Source organism: Chamaea fasciata, unplaced genomic scaffold, assembly GCF_029207755.1.
Source record: "Chamaea fasciata isolate MVZ Bird 193981 ecotype frontalis unplaced genomic scaffold, bChaFas1.0.hap1 SCAF_5, whole genome shotgun sequence".
NCBI classification, from domain to species: domain Eukaryota; kingdom Metazoa; phylum Chordata; class Aves; order Passeriformes; family Sylviidae; genus Chamaea; species Chamaea fasciata.
The window spans coordinates 14,089,324-14,109,975 of NW_027094090.1; the positions used below are offsets into that span (position 1 = coordinate 14,089,324).

General features: G+C 36.8%; 1 protein-coding gene across 1 annotated transcript in view; it reads right to left on the reverse strand.

Annotated features, from left to right (window-relative positions):
• The window catches only part of COG5 (component of oligomeric golgi complex 5), a 175,274-nt gene that overhangs the window by 143,860 nt on the left and 10,762 nt on the right, over positions 1-20,652 (reverse strand). The window lies entirely within an intron of this gene.

The following is a 20,652-nucleotide window of genomic DNA, read 5'->3' on the forward strand; positions in this document are numbered from 1 at the left end:
GATATCCTTCAGTGAATGGTTCAGAAACTTTTGATATGGGGAAAAAAAATTTATGCTGGTCCAAAAATTGACAGTACTCTTAAGTAAAGTAAAAAGTTTTGCATATACAATCTCAGATCCACAATTTCTACATAGAAAATACACAACTTTGAATAATTACAAAGTACAGGGTAGAGGTAAAAGGCTAAATGAAGGAAAAAAGCATGGATGAGCTGATGCTAAAAGACAACCAATCAAGCGAGTCAATCCTGCACAAAGGCTTAGATTTTTCACACTGATATCTAGTGTGACACAAGGACCTTTCATACAGAAATTTTTCATTCATACCATCTATTTACATAGAAATGCCACAGCTAAAGTAGAAGATAGTTTTTCTTGCCCTCGGTAACTTTATTATTTTCCAGTGTGTTCAGTTCTAGCTATGAAATTTCCTTGTCACAAACCAATCACCAATGCTGCTAGCTACCGTATTCCTGCATTTCCTGGGCAGCCATGGCATACCTTTGCTCTACATTGTCTTCTTCAATTTCATCCTAAACCTGCATTGAAGAATCGAGAAGCCTTATGAAGTTATCATCATCCACAGCACTGTAAGCAAGAATTAAGATATTCATCCAAACATAAGTTTGTCAAGTTGTTTGCACTATGCCATGGTTAAAAATTTCTTAATTTCAATGAAATAGTGGCGGGGAGGGGGAAACAAAACAAAAAGCTGCAAAAGCAATGAACATGATTTCACTCCTCTTGTTACATAAACTGATCAGTGTGTCACCAGCTACCACTATATTTAAAATGCTAATTCTCAATAACTATTATCTTATATAAAAAAGCAGATCATATCCTTGAGTATGAGAGCTAGTTTGACTAAAGTATTACATAAAAAATTAGGATTTCTAAAGCTCTTTTCTGAAGTTGCATATAAAAAAAGGCGCAGCTTTAAGGGAACAAAAAGCTCTTTTCCACTACATCGCTAAATTATCAATCATATGTGTATTGCCAAAACTGATTTTGTGCTTAAAAAAAATACTTGTAAAGTACCTCAGTTTACTTGGGCTCATGCCTTAGCTTACCAGAACAGAAGATTCAATATATAATACTACAGCTCCATATTCCACAAGGAATAGCTGCTTATAATCATCCAAATTTTACCTAGAAATGTTATTATCTGAGTGATAATAACCAATTATGTGAAATTTCGGTGCAACATATATTCAAACATATTTTCACTGGCTTTTTTGTGGAAACTAGCGCAAAAATACTGGCATTCAACTGTAACCATTTAAAGCACTTCTTTATCCAAGTTATCTCTGATTTCCTACAAGAACTGAAATCCTTCATCTTATTTGAGAGCTTGCAGAGAGGAAGTAAATGCAATAAGCTGCTTTCTTTTTCTTTTTTCTTTTTTTTTTTTTTTTTAAATCCCATATCCTCCATATTTACCACTTTAAAAATTCTTTTTGGAATAACTTCTGAAAAGAAGTGCACCCAAAATATTTAAGCAGAAATGATTTTTTCTTTTTTGTACCCCTTTTTCATTTCCCTTTCAAGCCATTCTCTGTATTTTGAACACTAGAAGGAGGAGAAGCTGGGATGTGTAGGGTTAATATCATAACATGATTTCAGTGATTACTAATCTTCCAATAAAGCATTCTTAAATGAAAGATACTACTCATTCATTTAAAAAGAAGGAAAGGAGAAATGATAATGAACAGATTAATAAGTCTACATCATGTCCTTATCTGAAAAAAGCATTTAGAAAAGCTTTCAGACTTGAAAGGTTTCTTGACAACATAACCTTACTTTTTAAAATTAAATAAAACCTCAAGAATTACACATTTAGTGTTAAAAGCTCATTCATTAGAAAATCAGATGCAATGAAGCAGCACTTCATAGCAGAGAAAGAGCAGCCTAGGAATTACCCAAAGAGATTAAGCCCAGTTTTAAAGGCTGTGTCGATCACACTCATTGACTGCCTTTACGAATATAAGCAGGTTCATTTTTACTGTGCTTCATCTTCATTACATTTTTTAAAAGGGGACTTATACTACCTTGGAGCGCACTTAGAGGGCTGCAGAGGAAAAGTCTGCATAGAGCAGGAAGGAATACAAGAATATGTGCCATCCTACATACACCCAGAAGCCACCATAAAACAGAACCATACATGATCTGTACCACATGACAGATTTAACACAAGACAAAAGGAGTAAATTGTGAAGACACACTACATATCCTACAGACACAAGAGGATTTCAGGAGCAATATGAAGGTGTGGGTGCTTGACAGATAGACTAAAACAAATGCAAAGAGGCAGCATCGCTGAAGAAAAAAGGGCAAATTTATGCCACAGTATTGTACAATAAGAAGCCCACTACATTCTTAAAAATGATCTCACCACAGTGAATCATTAGTTCAATTACATTTCACACCACTCAGCCTAAGGCAAGCAGAATTGTACAGGACTCCAAAAATATTAATTCCAGCAAACACATCACAGAAACACAGGCAAGCACTGCCAATTTCCACACATTTTCTGTCTCTAAAGTACTAGCTGGTATCTGACTATGTTGCTTTTTAACTGCAAATGCATTTCCATTCAATTTTACATTGTAAAATGACGTTATCCCACACTAAAAATACCAAAATAAGCAGAGTGCAGTGCCAGTATCTATTAGAATATTCAAGAAGCATACCTTCACATGCTAGTACATCACAAACCTGTGAAACAGAAATGTAAATACATCGCAAATATCTAGTTTCTAGTACACAACAATTTTTATGGATTACAAGGCATGTAATCCACACATGATTGGAAGGTTTGTTTACTTTATTAGTGCCTGGGGAACAGCAGTCACTTTTGTACTTTCTAAATATATTAGATTCAAAATGCATGCAGTTGGATACACATCAGATCAATTCACCTTTCTTCCTTCATCGTTACATAAATACACACATGTATGTCATACATAACTATTATTTATCCGTACATACCAAAAGTTGAGTTTATTAACATCAGCATCTATTTTCTGTTTATATGAAAGAGGTTTTGGTAAGAGTATCTCTGTACTGGACTGGACTGACAAGCACTATGTCTCACCACACATAAATTTAAACATCTTATCTTCCCCACCCTTGTTGGATTTTTTTCATTTTAAATTAAATAATACATTGAAGGGCTACAAAATTTACTCAGACAGAAGAAAAAAAATTCTGTTGTGTTAACCATTAAATATACTATATTGCAGTGCACATAATACTTATTTTTAAATTGATGCATGTGCTAATCATCAAACTTCCTTGATAGCTGAATATTCTAGACTTAGGTTCATTTCCTATGAAAAAGGTTTTAGTTGCCAATTGCCATTAAACTCTTTTGAAAGGAGAGAATACAGCATTCTTTAGCAAAGTTTCTATGCAGCATTAAAAAAATCTAGAATATGCTAAATTACTCTTCTGTTACCCATTATTCAGACAAAATACCTCCAACATATAGAAAAGAACAATCAGCTTCTGTCTAAAAATTTTCCAGCCTTATAAGAGCCGGATTCCACTCCTACTTCACACATTCTGCCATAATATCACTGAATGTGTTTGTCTTACGCCAAGAGGAAAGAAGAATCTGACTCTGTAATTACCGTTTCCTTTCTCTACTCCACAGAACACTTGTGCAATTCAAGAAGCAAAATTAAACCCAGGGTTTGGATTTTGTTTTGGTGGGGCAAGGTTAAAAAAAAAAGGAAAAAGACCACTTACTAACTGACTAACAGGAAAATCAGAATCACTCAGAGCCAGAAAGCGTTAAAAAAGAAGGATGTGAAGAAGGTGAAGAGCACAGGTCCAATGGAAAAGGGCAGAAGGCAGAAGGAAGCACTCTAAGGCAGCTACAGCCATCAGGACCACAGAAAGGCAGAGGGTAACATGCACTTGCTGTGGAAAAAATGCTAACCTTATTTTTTAGGTTGCAACAGCCAAAAAAATAAGAACTCATCTTTGAACCATTGAGTGTGATATGTGGTTGTGCCAAAATTGCTGGGAGGAGAAGGGAGAACAAGATGAATAGCAGCTCCAGAAAAGGCTTTTGATTTAACAAAATATACACAGAATAAAAACCAAACAAACCAGAAGTATGCACTATTCTATTACCTCTTCTCGTACAGAAAAAGTACAAAGTACACACAGAGTACAAGCACTACAAGAAAAGACCTGAAAGGTTAAGCATCTGCTCCCAGTGACACATTTTAAAATGTGCTTTTGAATTTTCCTTTACTCAGATAACTTCAGATCATCTGGATGCTTTGAGCGTGTTTCACTACCACAGTATGTTTTCAACTACTGCTTCTTTATCACAATTTGATTATTTTTGTAGAGTAATAAATTAAAGGAGATGCATCATTAGGCATCTTTATATTCTTTGCTAAGATTACACTTCAGTGATTATTATAAACTGAAACACAATGGGAGAAATATCTTTTTTATAGATTTCTGTACCATCTTGTTTTCCTATTTTACAAAGAAATTCTCACATGATGAAAAGGAATTTACTTGAAATGAAAAAACAGAAGATTTACAGTGAAAGCTTTGTGATAGTTACACAACCTGAAATTATTAAACCGATTCTTTTAAGAGTTCGAATGAATTGTATCCTTTGCATATAAGCATTTCTATATCCCCATTCTGATTCCTGACACTGCAGCCAGGCAAGCAGGCAGGCAGGCTGAGAGCACAAAGCTGTTGGCACACAGCACACTCTCGTTTCCTTTCCAAGACGGGTTTTTGGAAATATACTTTTGGGTTCTGTTACCCTGATACGATCTCTAACTTCCTACCATATATTGTAACAGTTTAACCTGATACCATATCTAATAAACAAATCAATGTCACTGCTGAAACAACATTGCTGTAAAATCTGTCACTCTGGCTACGTAAGACTGCTATTAACATAGCTGTATTAGCACAGTTTTACTTTTAACTGTACCAGGAACTCTCACAATCTGTTGTGAGATTTTACTTCAAATTAAACTCAACTTCAACTCAATTAGTAAGGGGAAAAAAAGTACAGTAACTTACTGCTACTCTGCACCACAGTTTTCTTCCAAAATTTATTTCAAGATATTTTTATAAATCCCAGTCACAAATAGAGAGAAGAAGGGATAAGCAGGAGAAAAGGACAGCTTCCCACATTAGTAAGTTATTACAAATTATCAGTGATAATTTGTGTACTAGGCTGCTGAAAACACGCTTAAGGCAAAAGAAAATGAGAAAGGAACACTATTTGCCATGTATGTATCATCACAAAACAAAAGGTAAATGTGTTTTATACTGCTGTTGTAAAACACCTTAATAATAATGAGGAAGATTATTACTCCTGCTATAGGCTCTAATAGCTAGTAAGTGAGACCTATCAATGAACGAGAACAAACAAAACAAAAGATGTGAAAATCAGTTGATGAGAAGCTCAATACAACCCAGAAATGTGCACTTGAAGCAGTGAAAGTCAACTGTATCCTTAGCCTCATCAGCATCACGGGAATCTGCCCAGCAGGAAGAGGCAGGTGATGCTCCCTCTACTCTTCCCTCCTGAGACCCCACCTGGACTGCTGTGTCCAGCTTTGGGCCCCCAACCCATGAAACATGTTGACCTCTTGAAGCCAGTCCAGAGGGCCATGGAGACAGCAGACGGCTGGAGCAACTCTCCAATCAAGACAGCGGAGAGCTGGGTTTGTTCAGCCAGGAGAAGAGTATCAATGTGACCTTCCAGTATCAATGTGACCTACAAGAAAGCTTTTTCACAAGAGCATGTCACAACAGGACAAGGGGGGATGGCTTCAAACTGAAAGAGGGCAAGTCAAGACTAGATATTGGGAATTAATTCTTTACTGTGAGGGTGGTGAGGAACTGGAACAGGCTGCCCAGAGAAGCTGTGACCCTCCATCCCTGGAAGTGTTCAAGGCCTGGTTGGATGGGGCTTTGAGCAACCTGGTCTAGTGGAAAGTGTCTAAGCTCAGGGCAGGGGGGTGGAAGTAGATGGTCTTTAAGACCCCCTTCCAAATTAAACCCTTCTGTGATTCTGTGAAGATAATCTGTGGGTAAAGATTGTATTATGGATATATAGTCTTCTGCAGTCAAAAAATTATTAAAATGGAGGCATACAGCTCATCTACACTTGCATTAAACAGGAATGAAGTATAAAAAAGTGCACATGAAGACAAGTTAAAGATATCTTTAAAGAGATTAATATATTCAGAAGTTTCTAATAAATTTTGCTGCAGTTTTACAGCATACAGTAAAGATTCTAGAGCAGTTTAAATAAACTAGAATAAAAGTGGAAAACCTTTGATTCATTCACTGATTTTTTTCTTGTGTCCCAACCTTTTTTCAGTCAAAAGTTTCCACAATTCTAGTTTGCGAATCAGGTCTGCTAAAACTGGGCAAGCGGGGAATCTTTGAAATTGTAGACAACCTGGCAGAGAAACACTATGATCTCAAAATAATAGGAAGTTCCTGCTCTTAATGAGGTTAGGTTTCCACATTTTTCCCTGAGATTACATGAAAAACTATGAGACCCTGCTGGTTTTCAGCTGAAGAAGGTCTACCTTTAAGATAATAAAGCCGGTAATCAGGTTTAATGCCTGTGAATAACTGAAGGTTGGAATTGAAGGGTAAACACATAAGACAATTGGACTATGTTATGTTTTAAACAGTAACTGAAAAGAGTTGATAAAATGCTAATACAATATTTGAAAATTCTGTGCATGAGTTGGGCGACAAAGAGAAAAAACTGCTCCTGTGAAAACAGCCTATTTCTAAAGCTGCTTTCTATGAAGAATGAAATCTTACTCTACACTTCTCCTTACTTTGTGTTACATACAGTAACACCTCCACTGATCTTTTAGGCTAGACAATAGTAACAACAGTTACAGGGATAACTAGTAACAATAGTTACAGGGATACTGGCTCCCATCCAGGGCCTGAACTAAGATTAGTCTTCAGTCTTCTTTTCATAGCTATTTGGTTAGACTTTTTTAACCAGAATTGGCTATACTTTAATTAGAAATAAACAGAATAGAATTGGTTATTATGCTTAAGATTTGAATAACCAGTATTTACTTGAGGAATTGCAACAAAATTGTGTCTATAATCCAATTTTTCAATTATTTTATACTTCTGAAGTTGCCAGGCCTCATTTTCCAGTCCTTAGCTCTTGCCATTTCTTTCCCTGCTAATCCAAGAGCCCTTCTGCAGTCCTTTATTTTCTCCCCATGAATGCACCTCTACAGTCTTAATCTTCAAAAAAAAGAGCCCACTTAATTGCCCACTGTGACATGCATAATTGCATTTATTCACAGGTAACCACAAAACTGTTTTTATCTGTAGAGCACAATTCCTTGTACCATTTGCACAAGTACAGATTTGTTTGACATATCTGCCTGAATGGAAGAACAGAAACAACATTGGTAAAGCAATCCCAGCAAGGACACGGTCCAATTCCAAAGCCTTACAGCTTACTTACCTCTGTTCCTCTCTTTCAGCTCCCTAGTAATAAAATCATCTATTGAGACTGTAGAGCAACTGTGAGGTGAGGAGAATGTGGCTTATTTAAATACCTGCTTTGGGGAAAAATAACTTAAAGGGAGGTTTAAGTCATCTAAATTTATGCACATAAATCTATAATGCATCTACACAAGTTCTTTAATCAATTCAGTAAGCAAAACACACAAACTTGTTTGACAACACGTATTTTCCATAAAAAGGTAATTGACTATCATTAATTCAGCTTTACAGCCCTGAATTCTTCTTTTAAATGAATTCAACTTGCCTACCATTTTTTCAGAGTAGCTTTGTATCTACTTGACATTGATATCAACAGAAATACCATCTCCTTCTGAAAGCTGGAACAACACAAGTTGGACTTCCTCCTTCCCTATTCAGTAAGGAACTACAAACTAATGTCTCTGGGAACTTAGCACTTTTGTGTAACATCCCAATGAGTTGTTGGTATCCTTACTCTATAAAAGAACAAATTACCCTGCCTTCAAAAACAAAACAAAAGCACTTACTGAAAAATCCTCCTATTCTCCATCTTTATGAACAATCTGGGAAAAAGTATATTAATAAGCTTATTCCATGATAGGTGTCTTTCTGGTTCCAGTCAGTCATGGAATTTTTAATTTTTTTTCCAGTATTTTAAATTTTTCATATCTATACTCTAAATTTGTAATTAAAGCATTCACTGGCATATATACATTGTTTTCCAATTGCAGTTGTTGTCTTTGCTTTGTCACTACATTAGAACAGGCCTTTAGTCAGGAGTACCTTCCTTCTTGATTGCCAAAAAAGCTAGTATTTCACAATCTAATACTGTCTTCTCAGTAAGCTTTCAGCTTTCAAGTTTGGCTAAATACATTTGCCCCACCTATTGAACAGAAGATTCTCTGCAATGGAAAATTAACTCTTTCAAAAATGAAACATTGAACACTGGGTCTACTCTCAGTTTGCCCTATGCATGACAACTTGCCACTCTGGCAACAAGTGGCTTTGAAATCCAGTAAGTTTGTTTATTATAAGAGAACACAAAATAACATTTCCAGTGTTAGAAATGGGTGACTTTTAAGCACTGGCTGCAGAGGACAATTATCTAGGCTCCCAACACTGTTCTTCCATGCATTTCAGAAACATGCAATGATTTGGTTTTTCTGTTTTAATTCAGTGGGTTGTGAAAGTAACATACTTTGGGTTTTGTTAGCTGACTTTCAGATCCATATGCATGTACAGGTACTTCTACTGAAACTTCTCATTCTATTATCCTCAATGAAATTTTCTGAAAATTATTTGCTACCACCATTATTTGATCTTCTAGTCATCGTTCTAATCCAATGCTCACTTCTTTCCTTAGTCACCACAAGTCACCTGTCCATTTTATCCATTTCTGTTCTCTAATTCTATTGCTGAATCTGTTTGTTCAAAAAGAAATAAAACCACTCTGTCTTCTCAGACATACAATATTGAGGTGTTATTTCTAAATGAACAATGTTCTTCTTCTGTTCAACCACTGGGTTACACACTAATAAATGCTTCAGTCCCAGCAGAAAGACAAAGATCAATATTAGAAACTGCTTCTCAGTGTTATTTCTTTGACCACTAAACAACTGATTTCACCATCAGCCATAGGCAAACAAAACTCAGATACCCTCAGTCAGCATCCCTAGAAAAAATATGTGTGACATTTCTCCACACCTTCCCATGGACAAATGATCATCTATTGAACTCAAACCACCAAGTCTGGTCACCACTCTATCCTGCAGTTTACTATTGAATCACCAAGTATGTAAATGCTCAGAAGGAGGGAACAGAGAAAGTTCTAAATGCCAGTTCCTACCAGAGCTTCAGACAGTGCCTATGTATACTTAGCCAGTAACATAAAACTGCCATTTCCTTGCAGAACCTCCAGCCTGAGTAGAACAGACAACTGGATCCACACTGTTTCAGATGTATCACTTGAGTTGTAAATGGAACTAGAGAACTAAATCTGTCCATGCTAGTTGTTTGTGTCACCAACTTAAGTGCCCTAGCTCTTCATTGTTTACTTGAACTTTTATGCCTGTTGAAGTAGAGTAAGAATATACCACAAATTAAGAGAGGACATCTCCGTTTTGTTGATATCCCTGCATTCATTTATTGTTTGGAATTATGTCATTCAACTTGCCTTTCTCTTCATGACCATACACCCATATCTTTTGCTTTATGTAATATGCAAGAGATACTGTAAATTATTTTCCAAGTCTTGTCATCTACTCAATCTCTCTACAAGGTATTCATAATATACAAACTGCAAAAAGATAATCTCTCAAAGACTCACCACTAACCTCTGTGGCCCTTCCTTTCTCTCAGTCAAAAGTACTTCTTTTAAACTATTTTTTTTCATCTTTGGTCTGGTCAATTTTTATTTTTTTAAAACTAATATGGAGTTTTTAAAGTCAGTGCACAAAAATTACTAGATTCAAAGGCAGATAGAGCTTTCAGACATCTTTTGGTCTTGCTAGTTTTTGTATGTCACCTGGAAACAGAAACACAGAGCTTTTCTCTCTACTTTTAATTATGTGGTTCCGTTGAAGAAGTATGACTATACAGTAACAATACTTTGTGTCAAAACTCAAAGATGCTCTAGGATCTGTACTAGTTACAGAATCATAACTGCTTCAAACCAACTAAAAATAAAAAAATTCCTCTGAATTTGTATGTACCCTGTATTTGGCTGAACACAAGCATTCATAAATACAAGCCTATCTGTGTTGCTGGTTCTCTCATATCCTTCCACAACTCCACTCTTATGACACACCTTAGCTAACAAATACAAAAATACTGTTCAAACACTTGAAAAGATCAAAAGGTAAAGCAAAACAAGGTCCAAACCTCACTGGAATGCCATCCTTCTGGTGGGGAACAAATATGCCTTAACGGCAAAACAGAAACAGGCTTGGTATAATCCCTTTCTGCTTTATAGGGATACTTTGAGAAGAAAGTAGGAGAATTTTGTAATTAGAGAAACAATACAAATACAGTTTTCAGATTTTAGCCTTACACATTTAAATTCATTAATTGCAAAATAAATAAACAAAAATTGGGAAAAAAAGAACTACGAGACCTGGCCTTTACATTCACACCTATTAATGAGAAAAGATAGGATGGTGTAATTGCCAAGATCTTCTTCGACAATTTCCCTTTTCATCACTCCTTCTATTCTTCATTTCTAGCTTCAGTTCTACTTTCAAAATTCCCAAGTCCCTTTATTTCAGCATTAAGTGACACTACAAACCCCAGATATATCCTCTAGCTCACAAAACCCCATACTATCTGATGTATTACCAAAGTAAATGGAAAACACTACAGCCACAGTAATTTTGAGAAATAAGAAGTACTAGCTTAATCTCAAACACTGAACTGAACGTGCTACCAATGCAAACAATATTTGTGCCTCATGAGCCCGTCTATACAGAGTTTAATACATAATAACTTATCAACTGCATGATGGGTGCAGTTATTCTGCTGTCCTGACAATAATTCCTCTCCAGGCAGGAAACAATTTGTGGCAGATCATCACATTCCCCCCTCCCCTTCCTTAGTTATTGTCCACTATCATTTCTTTCCCACTTGAGTCCTCTGAACTTTTAGAAGCTAATAAATCAAGAGCTGTCAGGCCCTAGATTTTACTCTGTACCTGCTAAAGCCTAGCTTAATGTAATACTGGCCTCCTATCAAAACTTCTATACATTAGATCATACAATAACAGTCATAACTGATCCTAATAATGAAACAGCAGCAATCAGATTTAGGGAACAGATGACAGGGACTTGGAAAGAGTAAAGCTTTCCAGAAATATATGGAACAAAAGGTGTGGACATCTGTAATTGAAAAGGAAAAAAGCAAAAGACAGAAAATAGTCTTTGATGGGCCCAGAATACAGATAAAAACTCCACATACTACAGCAAAAGCAACTTGAACACACCATAATTAACTTCTAACACAGCCTTATCACTGGGCCATTAGTAACATATCACTTAGGAACAGGCTAGCACCACGATAGAAAGTGGAATACTAAAACCATTTTAAAATATGACACACAGCCCTCCAATAAAGTCTACGTGCTTGAGATTAAAATTACCTAACACTTAATACTATGGAAAAATCAAATTTTTTGAGTAGTTACAGATAAAAGATTATTGTCATCAATACAGAAATCAACTTAATGCTTACATGAAAAAATAGTTTCACTTAATATGACAAACTTCAAACTTGTTTACGGTTGTTTGAAGGAAACTAGGCATGAAGAAATCCCAGAATTACAATTATACTTGGATTCTTTCTCTTGAACTGCATGCATAAGGAAAACTAAATTTCAAACCCTGGTAATTTAAAGGATATATTAAAAAACAAAATTTCAACAGGATTTCTTTCTTGCACCAATTCAAACTAAAGTCTTTTCTTTCATGTGTCTGTAATTATTTAGTGTCTTCTACTGAAATGGTTAGAAAAAGAATCCATGCCAAAGATTAGGTAAAACATGCAAAATATTTACGTAAAATGCTTTGTCAAACTTCAGGTTACCAAGGTAGGAATCCTAGTCGCAGCAAAACACAATTTGATGGTATAATCTGTATGTTCTGTCTGCCTTCCTCAAAGAGGATTAAGAGGTCTTACACTATTGGCCTCTTAACAATGAAAAAATTTATTAAGTTTTAAAAGTCGTTCTATTACATGCACGTTAATTTGGTATCTTACAGTCAACAGTTCAAATTAATGAACTTGTTACATACTACCAAGATTCTTCTTTATTTCAAAAGCCAACAAGAAAAAAAACTGACCTTCCCATCAGAAAGGGTATTTTTTGGCCTGGAATACTACAAATAAAAATCTGCACATCAAGTTTTTGCAAAATCTTCCATCTTATGGTAACAGAATCTCATGAAAAACGTAACAAAGCAAAATAAAAACTAACTCAACTGAAAGGAACAATATGAAATTGAAGAACATGGAGATTACATTCAGCTACAAAAAGGCACAGTATTTTTTAGTCCAGACCATTTCAGTGAAGGTCTGGCAGGGTTACTGCTAACACCACCAGGGACAGAAGAAAAATGTTTCAGCAGGATATTTGCACTTCCTATGGATGCAGATGCACCACCTGAAGCAGCGGCACTAATGCAGATGGCTCTGAGCCAGTAATACAATTCAGTCATTCTCAGCAAGACTAATTACCCCAGGCAAAGAGTCATGCAATCAAAGCCATGTAATTTCTATTAATCAAATCAGTTCACTTACCCCTACAGAACAATGCATTGTGCTACACAGACATATGCTATATTATTTTGGAGGACGCTAGGTATTGCACAAGGCAGCAAATTTTAAGGCATCTAAGTCCCTAAACAAAAGCACCATGAAAGCAACATTTCCCTCAAGTTTGATGTGTGTTGATTCTTATGAGAAACTGTGCACGGCAGTATTAGTATCACCAAATCTGTCTGCTCTGTGCACTAGCAGTGAAAGACTTAACTGACATGACAGTAACCAAGTCCATCCTCACTTTAACAGCAGTCAACACGAGATCTGGCTTGGCAATCATACACTAGAAATTATTGCTTGGAATAGAAAAAAAAAATTAGGTTAATCACTGAACAGGATACAGGAAGAAGGTGGCAGTGAAAGAGAGCTGCCACAGTATCCATGGCAGGTGTTCAAACAGTTTGCCATTGCAGGTTTAGTAATACTTGTGCACAGATACATAACACATATTGAATGTTATTGCAAGAACTGTAGCAGTTAAAATGAAACAGCTTTTAGACAACAATATTTAACCTGAGCAACAAATATTGCAGTCAGCCAATCTGCAATCACTTCAGAATAAGTCACTGTGTATTAGCTAGACTACTTATGCTATTTTAATACTTAATTAATAAGGTACACCGTGGAAACCACAGGTAAAGGTAATTCCACCTTGCAAGAGATAGGGCTAACTGGTATAAAATAAACTAGTTTAATACTTACTACTAAAATAACCAGTTAGAACTGTTGTTTCCTGAATCCTAATTAGTAGTGCTTAGTATTTTGATAAACACAAAACAATATTCATCACTCATCCCGAATACAAAAAAAATAAAAGAGAAATAAAGTAACACCTTTCCTAAAAACAGACAGTTTGCCTTCTTTCCCAGCAAAGGGGGAAGAAAAATTGATACAGGACACTTACATTCACATAGTCAGTATTACCTTCCTTTTCCCGCTCACTGCATTCTCCTAGACCAAACTGACATAATAGCTTCTGAGGGTCAGTTTTTGCAGCACTCAAGTAACACAGTGAACTATGTGAAGTTCGTGGGAATGTCAGTCACAATCAGAAGAAATTGTGTCAGAGGGTTGAGCTGAAGGTCTTTGAGGAGATTTATCTATCTCATCTAAATGAATGAAAAGAAGAGGCTGAACTGAAGTGATGGCATGAAATTTCCAGTCACACTGTCCTAATAATATTCCAGGTGGTATCTGGGAACAATGCCCAACAAACCAACTTGTGAAGAACATTTTACATCAAGCATTCCAATTTTTAAAACAAACAAACAAACCAACAACAAAACAAACAGAAAATTTGGGAAAGGAGGGGAAAATCTCCAAGAGACACAAAGGATTGGGAGAAGATTACCTCACTGAGTCCTCCTACTTCACGGCAAAATCATCCCTATCTAATTATCCCTGCTTATTGTAGAGGAGATGAACTAGATCTGCTTTAAAGGTTCCTTCCAACCCAAGCTATTCCATGACTATATGATTTCATTCCTAGTAAATGCTTTGTCTAAAATACTTCTAAACATGCTTCAAATACTACTTCACAGATCCCCTGAAATTATCATTTCTGGCAGAACTCTTTCCTAACATTTTAGAAAAAAAAAATTCCTTTGCTTCATTTCAGGCCCATTACATACTGTTTCAATCACAGTGCATATGGAGAGCCATTAACTCCCTTCCCATATGAAAAACCTTTGTTTATCTGAAGAACATTACACCCCCTCTCACACCCCTCTTCTCCAAACCACAGCCACACACTTTCCTCCACCCACGGACCATCCTCAAGACCTCCAGCCACCATTGCTGCTGTGCTTAGTTGTTTTTCCAATTAACCTACATCTTCCTTCAATGAGGTGCCTCAAACAGGGCTTGATACTCTGTGTGAAGTGTGAACAAAAGATTATTCTCAAGTGCCTTGCACACAACACCCTTCCTTACAAAGAACAGCACAAACTTCATTGCCAGCAATGTCACACTGCTACAAAATAAATGAACAAGTGGCTTGTACTCAATTTATGAGGAACTATCAACCCTCTCTGCAGAACTGTAATCCATACAGTCATTTCTCCTGTTCCCCCTCTTACCTGTAACTATTCATTGTGAGGACTTAGAACTTGTCTGAAAGAGAAATAAAATCAGTACAGGTAAGACGTATCTTCAATTCGCTAAGAATATTCTTCATTCTAATCCTGTTTCCCAACATACTTTCCATTCTTCTCTGCTTGATTACTGGTAGTAAATTTAATAAGGATATATGCCATATTACATCAATCAAATCATTAATGAAAATAAAAGCCAGCTACAGAACACATTTTAACAACACCCTGCTTGATATATTGCTGGATAAGTGAACAACAGATGAAGGCTTTTGGGGTACAGCTTTCTCTGAACTTCTGCATTCACTGCATGACATTTTCATCTGGATTCAATTGCTGATCCTGCTAGTGTGACATGATGTCAAGAGCCCTATTTAAATCAATGGTGTCAAGAGCCCTATTTAAATCAAACTACAAGACAGTCATTGATCTCTCCAGTCGCAAGGCCTGTTATGCTGCCAACAAAGAAAATACGGTTGGTTAAACAGGATTCATTCTTGATAAATCTGTGTGTCCTACTATTTAACAGCACTTTTATATAGACTCCAACAAATAGTTTATTTTTTCTAGAGTTCCTTTGCTTAAGGAAGTCAGTTTAGTTTGAATTGTCTAAAATAGGTGGCAGAGAGATCTATTTTCAATAAAACAAGATCTCCATTAGATTCTGGACTCTAATCTCTACCCCCAGAATTCACAAAGATAACCACTAAGAACAACAAGATTACTCTGGAAAGTATCTGGGATACATTTTTTTTTGTATTTTATAGTAGGATATACATATTGTTGATATTTGTATTTATGAATATTATAAATCTTTATATATATATACATGCTATTATATACATATATATTCTGAGTTGTTTACATGCTATATATATGTACACAAAAGAACATGCTCTCTTTTCCATGAAATAAGACCATCAGCAACATAAAACAGGAAGGAAAAAATACTTTTTAAGCTTATAATATTTGGGAAGATATTGCTCTAATTAATATTTTCAAAGATGGGGATAACACAGACCATGTTGTCTACCTCTATCAAGCACTATTTTGTATTAGTGTATGAAACAAACTGGGTGATGAGCTGCAGTACCATAGATAATCTCACAGTCTACAACAGTGTTCCATTTCAATGGAAACTTCAAGGTACTACATGTAGCAGCAATACCAGAAAAGTGCACTGAAACAGAGAAACCTGAATAGTGGAAAAGACAAGGTCCCACAATGCAAACCACATTAACACAGGCATTTTCCTCCTTCCATTGCCTCTAATTCTACTTTAACAGCTTTATCCAGGGTTTTTTTTTCTTTCTAAATCATGTATGATCCATCCTGTTTACCCTAGAAAAGTGTTAAGTCGAATTTATTTCTAGCCTCCACAAGAATTATTCACATCCAAGATTACTGTTACCACTGTGCAGATGTCAGTAGTTCAGGGGTACAGTTCAAGAGACCAGGCTATCAACACCTATATTATACCAGCTATAAAGAGGCCTTCCAGGTATAGCCAAATATTTTTTTACAAATTGTATTTCACCCAGTATCATGCACTCCTTAACTAATTTCAGTTGTCTCCAGCCCTGAAACACTTCTTCACAAGCTGTATTTCTTTTAACTTCCCTTAAATCTTGTACTGTGATGTTAAGCCTAAAAAACTGGCCCAGGTAAGCTTTGCTCCCTCCTTAAAAAGGACTTTGCAGATTTTAGAAAGGATAGAGTTAATTTTCTTCATAGCAGCTGATAGGGGCTATGTTTTGGATTTGTGCTGGAAACAGTGTTGGTAGCACAGAGATGCTTTCATTATTGCCAAGCAGGACTTAAGAGTCAAGTCCTTTTCAGCCTCTCACCCCACTCCACCAGTGAGGAGGGTGGGAGTGCACAAGCAGTTGGGAGGTGACAGAGAGGTCAGATGAGCCAAACTGATCTAATGGATATTCCAACCCATAGAGTGGCATGCTCAGCATGTAAAGCTGGGGGAAGAAGGAGGGAAACATTTGGAGTGATGGTGTTTGTGTCCCCATCTGATGGAGCCCTGAACACCTGCCTGCCCATGAGAAACGGTGAATGAATTCCTTGTTTTGCTCTTCTTGCATGCCTGGCTTTTGCTTTACTCATTAACTTGTGTTTATACCAGCCCATGGGTTTTCTCTCTTTACCCATCCAATTCTCTGCCCTACCACACCTCCACCCATGGATGAGCAAGCAAGAGGCTGCATGGGCTCAGCTGCTAGTTTGGGTTAAACCACAACAGGCACACAATTACAAATGTAGCGTTTTCTCCATTTTAGCTACACTTCAATAACTGACAATGTTTTGTTATTTCTTCAGAAGTATTTAGTTTTAAAGCAAGGTTATAGCTCTCTTTGCCCATTCTCTCCCAAGTTACATAGAAGGCAATGTTTTCCTGGAATAACTTCTATATTGAAGATATCTGAAACTGTTATTTTAATAGACCCCTTCTCCTTCATTTTATGACTGCACAGCTCAGTCAGAGACTAAACCGGAGTTTACAAAAGAGAAAAATCGTGGCTGGTGCAAGAGCCGGCACTGAAATATTATATACTCAGAAGAATATTTAAGCAAACAGATTTACTTGCTGAGACATAAATCATAATACAAGCATATACAGAGATGAGGAATTTATTACCATAAAAGAAGTCTAAGCATTTATATGAATAATGATGACATGGTTTATAAGCATTTAACCAGGAAAATAGAGAAATCTTTTGCTGTCCAGAGCTAGCTCTGTAACTGACAGATGGCATTAGCCTGTCCATGTTTAAACTGGCCTTTTACTGCACAACTCAGAATTTTTTCATCTCCGTCTGATAAGTTACTGGCCACTGTTAAAAACAGTAATTTCTGTATACCCACATGGAAGACAGATGATGTTTTAACACCTGCAGAATTTCTTCTGTGAAAGGGAACTGTATATAGTGTACCATTTTCTTGTCACATTCTATTGTTTAATCTTGCTTAGGAATGTTTCTTTTTTACTCTATAAAATATTTGTATTTAAATACCACTGAGAAGCATTGTCAGGGCATGTAATTCACAGCATTAGGCACTGTGTGACATCTGAATATTGGCACTTGTTTTTCCTATGCAAACGCTGAATTGGATTGTATAATACAAATAATCAGCACTAGAGAAGCAGCTTATTGCTTATTCTTCTTTGCTAGAGAACCCAAAGTATGTTGGAAGGTAGAAGAGCTGCAGAAGTCTGGGGTTTAATTTTATATAAACATATATATACACATTCGCACACAGAAATCACTTTTAATCTCTAAAACTACATAGGAAATTAGGTTTTCTTTTTACTGTGCCGAAGTGTGAAGTTAATTTCAAAGAATGTGAAACTCCAACACAGACAAATTTCAGATCTACTTCAGCTCTAAATAGAGATCTTGGTCAAAATATTACCAAATGCTTTCAGAGAAAGCATCTTCCTAACATCATACACTGAAGCTGGAGATCTGCAGACTACTAGCAACTTTAGGCATCCAGCAAAAACCTGCTTCTCAGTAAAAGCTACTGTTTCTTGTAGTTCCTCTAATACACCCATATTTCTACCAAATTCAAATATTTACCATAGCCTTTCCCATCACTGCAAAATAAACTTCAATATGCAACTAAGTAAAAGTTGTGATTGAAGTAACATAGATTAGCTACAGGAATATATGTTAAATACATACATCAACATGCACATTTGTGTCCCCCAACCATACACACAGAGTGTAGCAGTATATTAAAAAAACTTGACAGTTATCTCAAAGTTCTACCCAGAATACCTTAGAAGAAACAGAAGGTATCTTTTACCACAGCAAGTGCAAAAGTTTCACAGCAATATCACAGGGCTAAGTTTGACAAAGCAGAAATTATTCTGCACCTCACGTACAACAGAATAAACAATGGAATAATTTTTTCTTTGAAAGAGAGATGAAAGGGATATTCAAGAATATCTGGCTAAAACCACAGATCAGTATTCACCTTGCACATGAAAGCAAGCCTCTGTGACACAGAGGTCCCTATCCAATAATACCAGGCTTTCACACCACTCATGTCTACCACCTATTTACTACTATCAGATGTTGCAGTATTTCCCCAGACCTCCCAAAGCTTTCATATCTCACCAGCCGAACTGCAGTGCCCAGTGCTGCTCCCCATGCTTCCCACCCCCCTGACACCACAGAGCACTACATCACATTTCCCATTCTTTCTGAAGAACAGCACTTCCACAGCCTCAAGCCACCACATCCCACGTGCCCTCCTGCCACACACCATGACCACCTCTGGGCTAGAGATCTCCCACCCATCCCAATGCTTTCCAAGTCCAGAAGCACAGCACAACACTTCCTCAGCCATATCCCACACCCCAGGCTCCCTGCAGACGCCGCCTTCCCACTGACTCCCACAGCAGTACCCTGACCCCTGCTGACCCATGCTGCTCCTCCCCTCAAAACAGAGCTACCCCACACCCAGCAATCACTGCCTCTCCACACAGGACAGACACCTCCAATTCCCTGCACCAGCAGCTCCTCAAGGAGCTGTTCCCATCCATTCAGGCGCTGGGAGGCATGGCCAGCTGGGAAGCAGGAAGAATTCAAACCAGCCAAGGTGGGCAGTAGAGGGTGACAAAGCACAGATAGGCAAAAATGAAGGAGTGATGCAGAGGGAGAGGTAAGAGAGAAGAAAGGAAGAGATACCAGGAAATAAGACGGAGAGAGAAATGACAGTAGACAAGGGATTTTACCTGGCCATAAACCAGCCAGAACTAAGCATTAAATTAAGGACCACAAGCCTTGGCTACCCCCATGGACTGTAGGATCAAATTCAAAAGGGTTGCCTAAGGGGACCCATTTCCCTTGACCTTTAACAATAATTACTTATAATAATTTGCTAACCTTCAGAAAAAGATCAAGTATTTGAAAAAAAGAAACTCAGAAGACTGTGGCACTTCAACAAAATAAAGTGCAAGCTCCTTTTTTTACAATGGTGGAACAAAAAGAAGCGGAGAGGAAGAAAAGCAGTAAAAAATATCTTCTATCAAAGAAAGAAATGGTAAAAACTACACTAAATATCTCAGATTTTATCACTAAATTGTACTAATTTGTTTAATAGGATCTAGCACTCAAATAAGTCCCATAACACCTGCAATCCAGGTAGTTAACAGACAGTATTATTTTATATATTCTGAAGATGTAATGGTAGAGCAAAATAGAAAAAAAAAGAAGTAAAAAGAATCAGAAAAAAATATACTACCTTACAATGATACAATTGGCACTTAAGTGCTTCAATCACACTGATATACTAAAAAAATATATAAACTTCCTGTTTGCAACACAGCGTCTGCCAGTTATAAGACTAAGTCATTGTGTAATAATTTTTTGATCACACAGTATAAAAAGAGAAGTAGCGACAAAGAAGCAAAATAAACTTCAGGATGTTTCTGAATGTTTGATAGTTCAGCCCTCCCACAACCTATTTTTGGAAGTTGGAATTTGAATACCATTAAATCAGAGGAGATACAGCTGGCAAGATACCATATACAACACCAAGAACTGATCTCCAAGACTAATGGGATGCCCCTCACTGCATCCTGCAGCACTCTGTAGAATTTCCCAAGCTAGTTCAAGTACAGAAAACATTCTAGCAATGTAACATGAGCCTTCATGAGAACTACCTCACTATTCTTCCTAGAAGCCAATAAAATAAAAGGTAAATCAGT